This window comes from Panthera pardus, unplaced genomic scaffold, assembly GCF_024362965.1.
Source record: "Panthera pardus isolate Hobbes unplaced genomic scaffold, ASM2436296v1 HiC_scaffold_13, whole genome shotgun sequence".
In the NCBI taxonomy this organism is placed as follows: Eukaryota; Metazoa; Chordata; class Mammalia; order Carnivora; family Felidae; genus Panthera; species Panthera pardus.
Window position 1 is genome coordinate 89867936 of NW_026526688.1, and position 14564 is coordinate 89882499.

The window sequence follows — 14564 nt, forward strand, 5'->3', positions numbered from 1 at the left end:
AAATACTTTCTTGACTAAGGTTCATTACAGTTGAAAATGTTAAAGATGTTGTGGGTACCTATTAAGTTGTTTTGTTAGTTTGTGTTTTGAGAGAAAGAGAGAGAGAGAGAGAGAACATGAGGTGGGGGTGGGGGGTCAGGGAGAGAGCAGGGGAGAGAATCCCCAGCAGGCTCCATGCTGTCAGTGCAGAGCCAGATCAAGGGTTTGAACTCACAATCACAAATTGTCAGATCATGACGTGAGTCAAAATCAAGAGTCAGACACTTAACCGATTGAGCCACCCAGGCGGCCCTGGGGGCACCTATTGCAGGAAGCAAGTGCCACATTGCTTATTATCTACTGAGGCCAGGGTAAGAAAGACTGAGGTAAAGGGACTCAAGGACATGCCAGGAAAGAAAGAAGACCAGAAACTTCCAAGAATTGGAACAGGTACCAGCCTCCACTTGCCATAGTGTGGAGCTGTCGTTTCAGTTTGAGTATTAATATAACTTATGCCCCTATTTTTTCTGATGTGAAACCTTGAATAATTTTTTTAGAATATCCATGCATAACGCACTATGGAATATGCTATAGAGCGTATAAATACAGCATCCATGTCTAAAAAGGGGGATAAGACAAGAAATCGAGTCATGTCTTGTGATTCCTCACCCTGAGATCATTCATTCCATAAGGCATCTCTTTCTTCTTCAGTACCTTTAGTACTTTATGGTGTTGGGATGATTAGGAATGATGAACATAAAGTGACTGACAGAAGATATTCAAAAAGGCGGCAATGTGTTGTTATCATTTTCACTTTACAAAATAGTAAGGAGATGAGACGTATCTGATGGCAAAAAAACAGTAAATAGAAATACACGAGCTTTAACAAGCTGAATGTTAAATCATTTGCTCTCAATCCTATCAGATTCTCCCACATATGCCTGAGTGACTTATATTGGGCGAGGATAGCCAGAGAACTGTAACAGAAATTCAAAGACAGCTACAAAAATAATATAATGCTTTACCTGTGTTATAAAATGAAATATAAAGTGATTTTAGGTTAAAAATAATATGTACTTCCATAATCAGATTCTTGGCCTATCTTTTGGTAGAAGAAAAAAATCAAGAAGCCTGAGACCAGCTCAAAAAGCATGGCATCACCACTGATAATATGATTTTTTGGATATATTAAATAATTCTTTATCGTTTTTCAAAAAGTATGCTTTTTTCTGTTTATACAGTTGTCACATTATTGGAAAATTCCATGAATAAGAAAAGCTTCCAAAACAACTTTGTGTTTATGTAAAAAAGTTTAGTTCTAAGGTTGAGATAATTATAAATAAGTTTTTACCTTATTTAAATATATACATCAGATGATTTAAATATGTGGATGACAAAGATACATTTGTACATAATGCAGGCTGTTTAACATTCCTGGGCCACCTACATTAAATGCCACTGGTTCGCCATCCCCAGGGGACACCAGAATGTCCCTAGAGATTTTCAAATGCCACATTGAATACCATTTTCTTCAAACATAGTCCCTTTTAGATAATTCCTGCCTTTCTCTAAGAAAGCATCATTTGAAAAATACCGATGTGGGATGGTGAGACGTTTGGAAGGAAGAGTTTCTCTGGTGAAGAAAAATTCAAGAACAAAGTTCCCATGTTATGCATACAGGGCATTGCGGGATTTTAAACCTTACTTTGTCTTCTGTGAGAAGTTGTAGGAGAGTTTCGTACATTAAAAGGAACACTCCAGAGAAGGAGTTGCATTGGACACCTTGAAATGAGAAGTTGTGCATCTGAGGCTTGATTTTGAAGGTAGAACTGACAGTATTTGATGATGGAGTAGAGTGACAGAAAGAGGAAAGTCAAAGATTCTTGTGTTCGGGAATGAGCACCTGTGTGAATAATGGTGTGATTTACTGTGATACAAAAGACAGAGGAGTAAGTGGGGGTCAGGTATGGTAGCATTGAAACAAGGCATTCGGAGACATTATGTTTGAATTTCCTATTAGATATCCAAATGAAAATCAAAAAGGAGATAAGGGCAATCAGAATATATGAATTTCAACCTTGGGGGAGGGTCAAAGACCAGAGAAAGAAATGTATTTGTCATCAGCAGCTTATCTGAGTCATGTGAGATGCAAGTGAAGATAGAGTAGAATTTAGTGAAGGGCTTTGATGCAAAAAAATAAAATTATTTTAAGAGAGAATCATCAAAGGATTAGAATTGCGAAAGCAGGCCAGATGAGATAAACATTTTTTTTAATAATTCTGTTAAACTATTATTTGTCATTATATCACTACATAAGTGGTATTAACTTCTGCCATTGGAATGTGTATATTTCCACAAAATTACCTGGAAAATAGCATGCAACAAGGATGTAAAAAGCTTTGCTCTGGCCATGGGATTACAAGCAAAATTTGTTGTTGTTTGTTTTTTCGCTTAAAAGGCACACTTTTTTTTAAATTGCAAAACATATCATTTGTAGACCAGTGCATTGTAAAGATTAGTCCACTAGCAGTGTGCAAGGTAAATTAGCATCAATGAGGGGCACTGTCACGCCCTAGTGGTAGCCCATCATTTGGAAGGCTATTGCATCACTGAACCTTGCAATGATATGGGCAAAACTCCCTGTTATGTAGAAAGGGATTTTTGTTGGTTTGTTTGGCACATTTGAATAAATTATGTCTTGGAGAAAATCGCCACACAATCTTGGAATTCTGGTGATAAATAAACACAATACTGGCCCTTGTTATTATCCGCACTTTGTCTTACTTACTTATTGGCAAACTACAACCCTGATTAAGCATGTCTATTCACCCATTCCACACATGCAAATGCTTAATTAAAAATTACTGGGGCAAAAAACAAAACAAAACAAAACAAAACAAAACAAAACAAAACATATCACCATGTGGACTGGTAGCAATTTGATTTAGAATGACAATGTTCAGAAGAGCCCATAAAGATACCAGGCAAAGATACAACTTCTAATTTGTTCGATCAATCACTCCCCCGCTGCCCTTCACCTATGGGGCTCTTTCATAACTGCTTCTTTATCCTCAAACCTCTTGCATGTTTACATCCACTCACATTCATGGTAACCCCAGTTCATCCTTTACTATCAAAATAGAGGCAACAACCAAAAAACCTACACACTCCCACTGCCATATTTCCCTGCTTATCAGCATCTGGATACATTATACTCTTGCATGTTATCATGAACTATCCTTAATTCCATCTGAATACACTAATTTCTGCCTTTTACATTAACTTTCTCTCCTTTTACCCTTTGTCCTTCAGTATACGACCCAGGAAATGCTTTTTGGCTCTCTCTTATATCAGCAATTATTGTCTAGGTGCAGTTCCCATCATCATGAAAACAAAATGCTATTATCCCATCTCTAAAAAATTATTATTTTGAACCACCAGCTGCCACAGAGGTTTCCGTTTGTTGCAAACCCTGGGAAATAATCGCCTATGCTAACCATCTCAGAATTCTCATGATTTTTTCTCTCTTAAATATAATCTGACCAAGATTGTCTTCCTAGAGTTCTAAATAAACATCCCTAATGATTTTTACATTACCAAATCTCATATCAATTTTCCCTTCCCAGTTTAATTGATTTATTAGCATATGAAACAGTTCCACCCACTCAACCTTGATGCACTACTTTCCCTGTATATCAAGATGCTACCCTCTCCTAATTTATTTTTTGTCTCACTGGTAGCTCCTTTGGTCAACTTTGGGGGCTCCCACTCTTCCCCTACCATCTTAACTTAGGTGCAACACAAGGCTCTGTCCATGGTCCACTTACCTATATATTGGCTTTGAATACTATTTATTTGGGGCCAACTCCACATTCTTGTTTCTTCCTTATATCTATGGTTTTTCCTCAATTTCAGACCTATTTATGTAATTACCTTTGTGATATCCCTGTATCTTATAGTCATCTCAAATTCAGCATGTTAATACTAATGCACCGCCCCCCCCCCCAGTATCTACTCTTCCTGCATTCTTTCCATATCAGTATTCAAGGGTAGTTATACTTCTGATTATTCTTGTAGTTGCTTGAGCTAAAAATATTTAGACACTTCATTCCCCTCAGTTTTTCCCTCATGCTCCACATCCGGTACTTTAAAGATATATCTAGAGTGTTACTAGTTCCCCTCTTCTCTTTCTATTGGTCTCTTCTTAAATCAGCAACTAGTGACGTTGATTCCAAATATAAGTCAGTCCTGCGACAACTTCTCATTTTATTGCCCCAAAGACGGACAGGAACTGGTCCTTCATTACTTCCCTGACCTCCTCTGCCACTGTCCTCTCCCTCAACCAATTCTCCTACCATTGTTACCTTCTTGTTCTTCAGCTAATGCTTCAGGTGTACTCCTAGCTTCACACTTCAGCTGTGGCTCTTCCTTTTGCTTGGGGTGCTCCATTCCAGATCACCAAATGGCCACCCTTCTCACCTGCTCCAGATTCTTATGGACATATCATTTTCTCAGGGATACTCTTCTTAGAAATGCCCTGAGTAACTCTTCTAAGATTATAACCACTCCTCTTCCCAGAGCTCTTTATTTTATTTTATTTTATTTTATTTTATTTTATTTTATTTTATTTTATTATTTTATTTTATTCCACTTCTTAATTTTCTTTTGGATTGAAGAATAATTGACATACTATATACTATCAGTTTCAGGCATACATGGTAGTGATTTCATATTTGTGTACACCATGAAATTATCCCCACAATAAGTCAAATTGTCATCCCTTAGCATACAAAACTCTTACAGTATTACTGACTCTATTACCTGTGCTGTACATTATATCCCTGTGATTTATTAATTTTATAACTGGAAGTCTGTACCTCTTAATCCTCTCTGCCTATCTTGCCCACTCCCAACCCCTCCCCCTTCTGATAACCAACCAATAATTTTTCTGTATCTAGAAGTCAGTTTTTTATTTCATTTGTTTATTTGTTTTAGATTCCACATAGAAGTAAGATCATATGGCACTTGTATTTCTGTCTGATACTGCACTTGGCATAATAACATCTAGGTCCACCCATGTTGTTGGAAATGGTAAGATTCCATTCTTTTTTATGGCTGAATATCCTAGTTTGCTTTTTTTTGTAATTTTTGTTTTGTTTCCATTTTGAGACAGAGAGAAAGAGCACAAGCAGGGGAGGAAGAGAGACTCCCAAGCAGGCTCCATGCGGCCAATGCAGAACCTGAGACAGTGCTTGAATTCACGAACCACAACATCATCACCTGAGCTGAAACCAAGAGTTAGACATTTAACCTACTGAGCCACAGAGATATGCTCCTATTTTTTTTTAAATTCTATAACTTTTAAGATGTCCTAACATAGTACTGTCAAGCCTTGTTATTTGAAGATTCCATATTTAGAATTTCACTTATTCACTAAAATTTCTTTGTAACCCCAAAGTCACTTCCCTAGATGTTATCATAGTCACCCTGGGACATGTGCAGAGAGGTGGAATTTTGAGTCACCTGACATACTTCCTAGCTAAAGTCAACAGTGCTGTGCTATGACTTTTTGTCTCAGCTTTTATGCTATAAACAAGTGTGCACATTCTTTCACATTTTTTGTTTCTTGTTGGTGATGTTCCCTTTTTAAAGAAAATATTTTTAGTTTATTAATTTATTTTGAGAGAGACAGACAGCATGAATGGGGGAGGCGTAGAGAGAGAGGGAGAGAGAGAGAATCCCAAGCAGGCTCTGCACTGTCCATGCAGAGCCCGACATGGGGCTCCAACTCACAAGACCTTGAGATCATGACCTGAGATGTAACTGAGAGTTGGACGCTTAACCACCCAGCCATCCAGGCACCCCAGTGATTTTTTTCCTGTTTTAAGTGGTTTTGAAACATAGTGCAGAATTTCTTTTATAGTGTACTTATATGTTAGAAGACTTTGAGGTGCCTTATAGAGAAAGTTTGTGTGTTAGATAATGTTAGTTTTCAGGTGTAAGTTATGATACTGTTGACCATAAGTTTAGTGTAAATGAATCAACAATATATATATATATATATATATATATATATATATATATATATGTGTGTGTGTGTGTGTATTTAAAATTTTTAATGTTTATTTATTTTTGAGACAGAGACAGAGCATGAACAGGGAGGGTCAGAGAGAGAGGGAGACACAGAATCTGAAATCTGAAACAGGCTCCGGGCTCTGAGCTGTCAGCACAGAGCCCGATGCCGGGCCCGAACTCACGGACCGCGAGATCATGACCTGAGCCGAAGTCAGATGCTTAGCGGGCTGAGCCACCCAGGCGCCCCAACAATATATATATTAAATATGGTGCTGCTAAACAGAAATACACATAAAACAAGCTATATTTTCATAAATTGACAGAAAAGTGCCTAGAGGCTTTGCATATGGTTTTTACTGGATAGAATTAAACTCCTTGGTGAATAAACTAGAAGCCCCTTGAAAGCCAATCACAGAAAACATCTCGTATTATTTCATTTTACAAAGTTAAAACAAATACCAAGTACACATATTCACAGACACACACCAAGAAAAATCTATAAAGTATTATGTTAATTGTAGTTATTGTAAGTCATTAAAAATAAACAGGTGTTCAAAATAATTTGGTTGATGATGGAATGTGTGATGTAGTCCAAATTCTGTTTTACTAGGCGTATGTGATAATATATGGAGAGACTAGCTTGACAGATTGATCTATCATTTATCTATCTATCTATCTATCTTTGAAATTCTCTGTCAGTTTAGCATTGCCTGGCATATAATATGTGCACGATATTTTTCATGGAAAGAAGGGAAATTTTTCTTTATTTTCTAATTTTTTTAAGTTTATTCATTTAATTTTGAGAGAAAGAGAGAGTAAGAGAGAGAGCACTAATGGGAGAGGTCAGAGATAGAGGGAGAAAGAGAATCCCAAGCAGGCTCTATGCTGACAGTGCAGAGCCTGATGTAGGGCTCAAATCCACGAACTAGGACATCATGACCTGAACTGAAATCAAGAGCGGCCTCTCAACCAACAGAGCCACCCAGGCAGCCCAAGAAGTGAATAAATTTCTTATTCTTTAACCTCATTAGGACTGTAACAAAGGACACTTAATTTCATAAAAATAATCTTGTTTCGTTTTGTTTTAATTAATTTACAACATTTTAAAGGAATAAATGTGAAAAGAAAATGAATGTATTACCTTCTCACTTGTCTTTCAAAATAATCTTCAACATATCTCATCAAAATGCTTCTCTTCTTTTATCATTAACAAATAATGTTCTAAAGCAATCTAATAACTATCTAAACAGTAGACATACTGCAAATAAAATATCTCCATAATGTCTTTTTAGAGCACTGAAAAATTAATTAAAAAATTGTAGGCTGTTGCAGTGACAAGATCATTAATCTCTAAGCAGCTCTATTGATATTTCTAATAATATATTTTCTAAATATATGACATTATAAATCCATGACATTATAAAATTAATCTTTTAAAAAAAGTCTTTTTTGTTGTTGTGAAGCAAAGAGGAAATAAGCTGTTTTAATGGATGAACTTGACTGACGAGTCAAGGGAACAGCATTCAGGGAAATGCCACAGGGACTTTACCATAGGGATCTTAAATATATATCATCAAAGACCACATTCCTAGTCAAAAATATAATGCAAAACATTTCCCATTTTTTACAGATGACAATATGGAATTTTGTATAAAAATCACAACACAATATAATACATTCTCAGAAAGATGCAATACAATTTTTGATGTGTATGTACCATTGGATTAAATTAGAATCTTAAATTAATTTGTCTTTACCTGATCCAAATATGTATATTTTCTTCATTTGGTAAACTTATTTTTCCTTTATTTAAGTACTTAGCAAGACTTATAACATGTCAAATAGTTGGTAGGTAATTATGTCATAGGTTATTGGCTAGCTTGGCATGATGTCTTTATTAAACACTATTATAGACACTGTGCTTATCTATAATATTACCACATGCATGAATTATGAATCACAGATTTAAAGCCTATTATTTTAAGGATTTGTGTGACATTATAAGATGTACTTCATTATAGACAAATCCATTTTACTGATAGTAGAATCTCTGAAAATTAATTTATATCAATGACAAACTAGGACAAATCCCAATGTGGGCTTTTATTTCCACTGTATCCAGTTCAAGGAAAGCATTGTATATTGCTTGTAAAAATTATTGTAATATTGCTCAACTAAAAAAAAACACTACCCTTTAGGGCTTGAGACAAGTATGACATATATTAGAATGTTTTAAGACAAATATTTAAATAGTTCAGATTAGAAAACACTTTGCTAGATAATAGCCATAAATATGAGAAATAAGAGTAGGTTTTAAGAAAAACTTTCTAGATATTGAATGATTATTGTGAATATATCTATCACTTGTGATAAAATTTGATTAAAAATAACTAAAAAGGGACACATGGGTGTTCCAGTCAGTTAAGCATCCAACTCTTGATTTCAGCTCAGTTCATATCTCACAGTTCGTGAGTTCGAGCTCATTTCAAACTTAGTTCTTGTGTAAGATTACCTGGGTTGATAAAAACTTTGTAAAACTTTTCCTTTTGATTTTTTGTAGACATATTATTATAAATTTTGATTTATTTTTGCTAATATCTCATAATTAATTTAACACTAAAACATCTTAACTTTATAAATTATTTTGTGAAATCTTGATGCATAAAGTATTCAGGTTCTTTATTCAGAACTTTGTTCCATCTTCATCAGAGCTCTACATATTTGCACGGCTGGCCACTGCCTAACATAAACAAGGTGAGACAGCAGGTAAATAATAGTGTATGTGAATTATGCCACGACTGTGGCTTCACTTCCAGACTCCGAATTTCGCAAAAGAATATTTCTTATAACCCACAGTAGCTGACAATATACTGATTGGTTCCCCTCTTGGTTGGAAGGAAACCCATGGATCTCTCTCTCTCTCTCTCTCTCTCTCTCTCTCTCTTTCTCTCTTTCTCTCTCTGTCACGCGCACGCACACACACACACGCATACACAGGCGTACTAGAGGAAATAGAAGATAGGATTAAAATTTGTAAGTGATGTGAACCTGCAACAGATAAGGATAAAGAGTGTCTACAAAAGGAGAATCAATGTTTTAAAATTTTGTTACCACTTCTTGTCCCCAACACCCCCCTTACTTTCTTTTATATATTTCTCTTCTCCTACCACCCCACAAGAGCCACACTGGCCTGTTTGCTGTGCCTGTAGCTGCTCTCTTATTGGGCAGTTTGTATTATCCTCCTTATGGGAACATTCTCACCCTACATATTTCAAAGTTCCTTCCTCATTTCTGTCAGGACTGTTTTAGTCTTGCCCTGCCTGACAACCTAGCTGAATGTGAAACCCCTTTATGCCAGCATTTTCTAACCTCCAATTCACAGCATGAATTGATTACCTTCTAACATAGCATATTTTTTACTTATTTATCTTGTCTAGTATCTATCTCTACCATTAAATAGTAAGCTCAATGATAATAATGTTTTTGCTTGCTTTTATTCACCTCTCTTCTCCAATCTCTATTAGGCAATACTATTTGATTAATGTTTTTTCTTGAATGAATATATGTCTTGACTGTATATGAACCATGGTTTCTAATATCTAGAATATCTCATAAGCTTTATATTAGTAAATAGTTATTTTCTATGAAGTCAGGAATCGTGAATACATTGCTCCGAACATTTTGCTTTAGTTGTATGAGTAACATAGTTCACAGCTAAAAAAATTATAGCTAGATTTGTTTACATACCTGGAGCTATAAGTTTAGGCATGTGTGTAGTGAAATTCAGGATCTTAAAGAATTAAATATAGCAAAGGTCTATATAATTATTTTGAAAAGAATGTTTTTTTATATTTCTCTATTATCAGACAGTGGTTTTTTTTGTGCATTCAGGAATATTTACAATTTCCTTATGACTATTTTTTAATTTATTTTTTAATGTTTATTTTTGAGAAAGAGAGAGAGAGAGAGAGAGAGCAAGCAGGGGAGGGGAAGAGGGTGAAGGAGACACAGAATCTGAAGCAGATTCCAGGCTCTGAGTTGTCATCATAGAGCCCAACGTGGGACTCGAACCCACGAACGATGAGATCATGACCTGAGCTGAAACCAGTCGCTTAACTGACTGAGCCACCCAGACCCTCATAAATATCCATTTAATGTCACAATTTATAGTCACTTTAACTTGAAGTTTTTTTTTTTTTTTTTTTGCATACAGAAGTGCACCATTATTTAACCCAATCCATATTAGCTACTCTCCATTCTTTGTTATGCAATCTACAGAAATTAACTATTTGATACTAGGGATAACAGACTGAAAAAGAAATCAACCTCATTGGTAGGCTTGTATTCTCTAGTTTTCTTTCTAAATGAATTGCTATTAAATGCACACCTGTCTTAAACACTTTGCTGAAAATGTGTGAGTGCGTCTGTGTGGGGTTGTGCACATGCATGAGTTCAGGTATGTTGTAAAGTCCAGGATAATCTGACATCTGTATTGTTCCTCAAAGTCACATTCTGCCATATATATATTGCATTCTTGCTCCATGAACTAATTCTCTTGAATTTGGTTTCTAATTCCTTAGATAGAATCCTGGATATAAGATGGGAGATAAAATATTTTTGAAGAGATAATATACATGTGTCTACCTACCTACGTATAATGGGAGTATGGACTAGTTTGATGAATATCCTGAATGTTACTTTCTCCTTTCCAAAACTAGATACAGTTAATTAAAATATATTAAAAGATATGACCAAATTTGCTTTTACCCAAGATTGTCTTAGAGTGGGATAAAAAAAAATCTTATTGTTTAATTCAGACACATAATAGAAGTAGAAAGTACCTGAGCAGTTATATGATCTCCTCCCTTTGTCTGTACAGTATTCCATTAAAATTGTATTGTTTTAAACAATATCTTTACTTCCATCCTCAAGCTATCTTTTTCTTACTTTATCATGAAAGAAAAAAAATATCTAGCTAACAAAATGGGGAAGAAAAGTTATTAACTGAGAGAATGTAATAGGGCATCTTTCTATATTTCCTACAGAGAAATGTACAGTGAAAACAAAATCAATTGTGAGAAACTAAAGCATTGTTCTACAACTCCATAATTTCCACAGATTTGTTGTTTATTTGTTTTCAGCAGCAAATCTGGTAATATGTTCTCTGAGAAACAAGAGTGCCAGGACTATAATTAGACTTGAATAAAGTTAGGTTCTTGGGATGAAAGTTGTCCAAAAATATTGATAGAAATCAACTTCAAAAATGAAGAAAGTATATTTTAAAAAAGGAATTAGAAGAGTAGAGTTTTATTCCAATAAATCAATATAACCTACTAAGAAGGAAAAAAGGGAATGGTACCAAAGCTAAGCAGAATATAGTATAGAATAGGATGGGATCTGAAAAATAAATTTACTTAGGACTTGTTTTTTTACTTTGAGAAAATAAAAACCTATATGGAGAAGTTAAGATAAGGAGTAACAACTTCCCATTAACATGGATGCCAATTACCTTTCCCCCTAAAATAAAGATTTTCACCCAGAGGATACATAATATTTATTCATTCATGTATGCATGTACACCATTAACATTTGCTGAGTGCTAACTGCATGAAAGGTGCCGTGCTCCATTTTGGGCATAGCACAAAGAATAAAACCTATGTTTTGCTTCTGTGCAGAGGAGCAGGGAAAGTGATAGAGATCGCGTGTGAACAAACAAAGGGAGAACACTTTATATGTGATAAATAACAGTGTACAGGGTATAGGGAGGCGAAGGGGGCACAGGGCAAAGAAGGATTAGTTTACCCTGGGATTAACGTCACAGACAAGGTGAAAAATTGATTCAATTCTTAAAAGATTGTGATCTTTTAAGTGATCGAGAAATGGAAGGCTGGGGTTGCAGCGTGAAAAGTGTGATGTGTGTTTCAGGCAAGAGAATGATAATAGTTAAACAAAAGTTTTTATCATTTGTCGAATTGTAAAGTTACCTATGTGTGTATTATATATAGAGAGTTATGTATATAACTATATCAGTGTATATCCTGATATTGATGCTGAAATATATCAGTGTGTATTCTGCACAGGGCATTAAAAAAACTCAGAAATAATGACAGAGATGGCTGGGGTTAAGAATTTAGTATTTCAAGTAGGGTCATAAACTTTTGTAAAGGTCTAGATATATAACCTCTGCATACCAAATAGTTTCTGTTACAGGTACTCAACTTTGCCATTATAAGAGCTAAAGCAACTTATTCGATATAAAAGTATACGGGTGTGGCAGTATTCCAGTAAAAGGTTATAAAAGCAGGTGGAACCTGAATTTGGCCCACAGGCCATAGTTTGCTAATCCCTGATTGAGAATAAGAAGAGGCTATGTAACCGTGTCAAGCAAGGGAGTGATTTAATCACATTTATGTTAGAAGAAAATCATTTTGAAATGGGTGTACAAGATGTATGAGTGATGTGGGAATACAGGCATGTACAGTCAGAAAGCTGAGATAGTAGCTCAGCACAAAGTAATCGCCTGAACTAAGATAGGAGCACTGGATATGGGAAAGGTCAGATAAGCAAGGTGTAAGGATATAAACTCATACGTGGTGATGGGTGGAGATTGAGGTAAGGAGAGTGAGAAATACAGCAAGCTGCCAAGTTTATGATGATTTAGATGATTTGGAAAAGTATAGTTCCCTGAAAAAAGAAAAGGAAAAAAGAAGTAAGAATATTTTGAGGAATGAGTTTTCATCTACACTGAAAGGTGATGGTGTGAAAATTATTATAAATAGACAGTTGATAGATAGATAGATAGATAGATAGATACACACATACATTACATACATACATATATACATACATAGATAATAGATAAAATATAGATAGATAGATAATAAAGATAGATGATAGATAGATCAATGAGATAGATAGATGATAGATAGATGAGATAGATCATAGATAGATAATAAAGATAGATGATAGATAGATCGATGAGATAGATAGATGATAGACAGATAGATAGATCGATGAGATAGATAGATAGATGATAGATAGATAGATAGACTTTTTTTTTCATTTTGATGAGGCTGCCTGGTAGTCATTGTGACACTCGAGAGGGTTCTAGGTTAGAAATTCCACATTAAATAGTCATTAGCATGCAGGTGGTATTTGGTAGTATTTGAAGTAATTTTCAGATAAGCTGAAAAATATGAGTGGAAACAGAAGGCCAAGGACAGACCCTAGGCCAAACTAATCTAAGGAATGGTAAAAAGAGTCACAGGAAGCCAGGAGCAGTAGGAAGAAAACAGGGAGTCTAGATGTGTTTATTCAATGAAGAATAAACCATCAATTGTAGAGAAGCAATGTCAATTCAATGGAATGCTATTATATTACAGTGAATAATTATGTCTCAAACAGCATCATGGCTCTCTTTCTGAATGCAAAATCCTTAAAGAATGGCTTGTTTATTTCAAAGTTTTAAACAATTAATTTAAATATTTTGGTCTATTATCCCACCTAATATTTTTCTAAGTGCAAAAGTATTTTTATTATTTATTTTTTAAATGTTTATTTATTGTAGGGAGAAAGACAGAATGTGAGCAGGGGAGGGGCAGAGAGGGAAGGAGACACAGAATCGGAAGCAGGCTCCAGTCTCCGAGCTGTCTGCACAGAGGTCTGATGTGGGGGTCAAACTCACGAACCATGAGATCATGACCTGAGCCGAAGTTGGAAGCTTAATCAACTGAGCCACCCAGGCATCCTTTTTTTTTTTTTTTTTTTTTTTTTTTTTAAGAGAGAGAGAGTGAGCAGGGAAGAAGGGCATAAGGAGAGAGAGAGAATCTCAAGCAGGCTCCACGAACATCATGGAGCCCTATGCAAGACTCAGTCTCAGGCTGTGAGATCATGATCTGAGATGAAATCAAGATGTGATTGCTTAACCAACTGAGCCACCAGGTGTCCCTAAACTATTTTTAGAAGATTAGTTTAAATGTACTACAAAATTACACATGGTTATTATGAAAAGTTTTAAGCCATGCTTAAACAGCCAAAACATTATCATTAAAATAACATGATTATATGAACATATGTTTTTTTTAACTTGAACACTGACTCAATTGTCTTGTTGGCTTTGGGGGAGAGTGAAGAAAGGAGAATAAAGTACCAGGAGAAAAGGAACTAAGAAGGAGAAACAAACAGATATGAAGACAATATACCAACAGCCGACCTCACCTTCATACCACACAAAACCAGAACATGCCCAACCTTCTCAGTATCATTCTTTAAAGTAAGTACATGTACATATTCCAGAAACCACTAAAAAATCTAATACTTTGCATACATAATTCTGCATTTTGTTTTCTCTGCCTTATTACTATTAAATTCATGCTTGCATATATTTTCTCTGACTAAACTTTGAAGTACGCACTTCTTTATGGAAAAAATTAGGCAAAGCTTCCATAATAGAGTTTCAATTATACTATTCAATATTCTTGTTTTAATATGAATATATATTTCTTCTGTTG

General features: G+C 35.2%; 1 long non-coding RNA gene across 1 annotated transcript in view; it reads left to right on the forward strand.

Moving 5' to 3' along the window:
* Positions 1-279: 279 nt before the first annotated feature.
* LOC109247064 (uncharacterized) overlaps positions 280-14564 on the forward strand; it is a 44619-nt gene continuing 30334 nt past the window's right edge. The window contains exon 1 of the long non-coding RNA XR_008421476.1: positions 280-429. This is a non-coding gene — a long non-coding RNA (uncharacterized LOC109247064). The remainder of the gene's footprint in view (positions 430-14564) is intronic.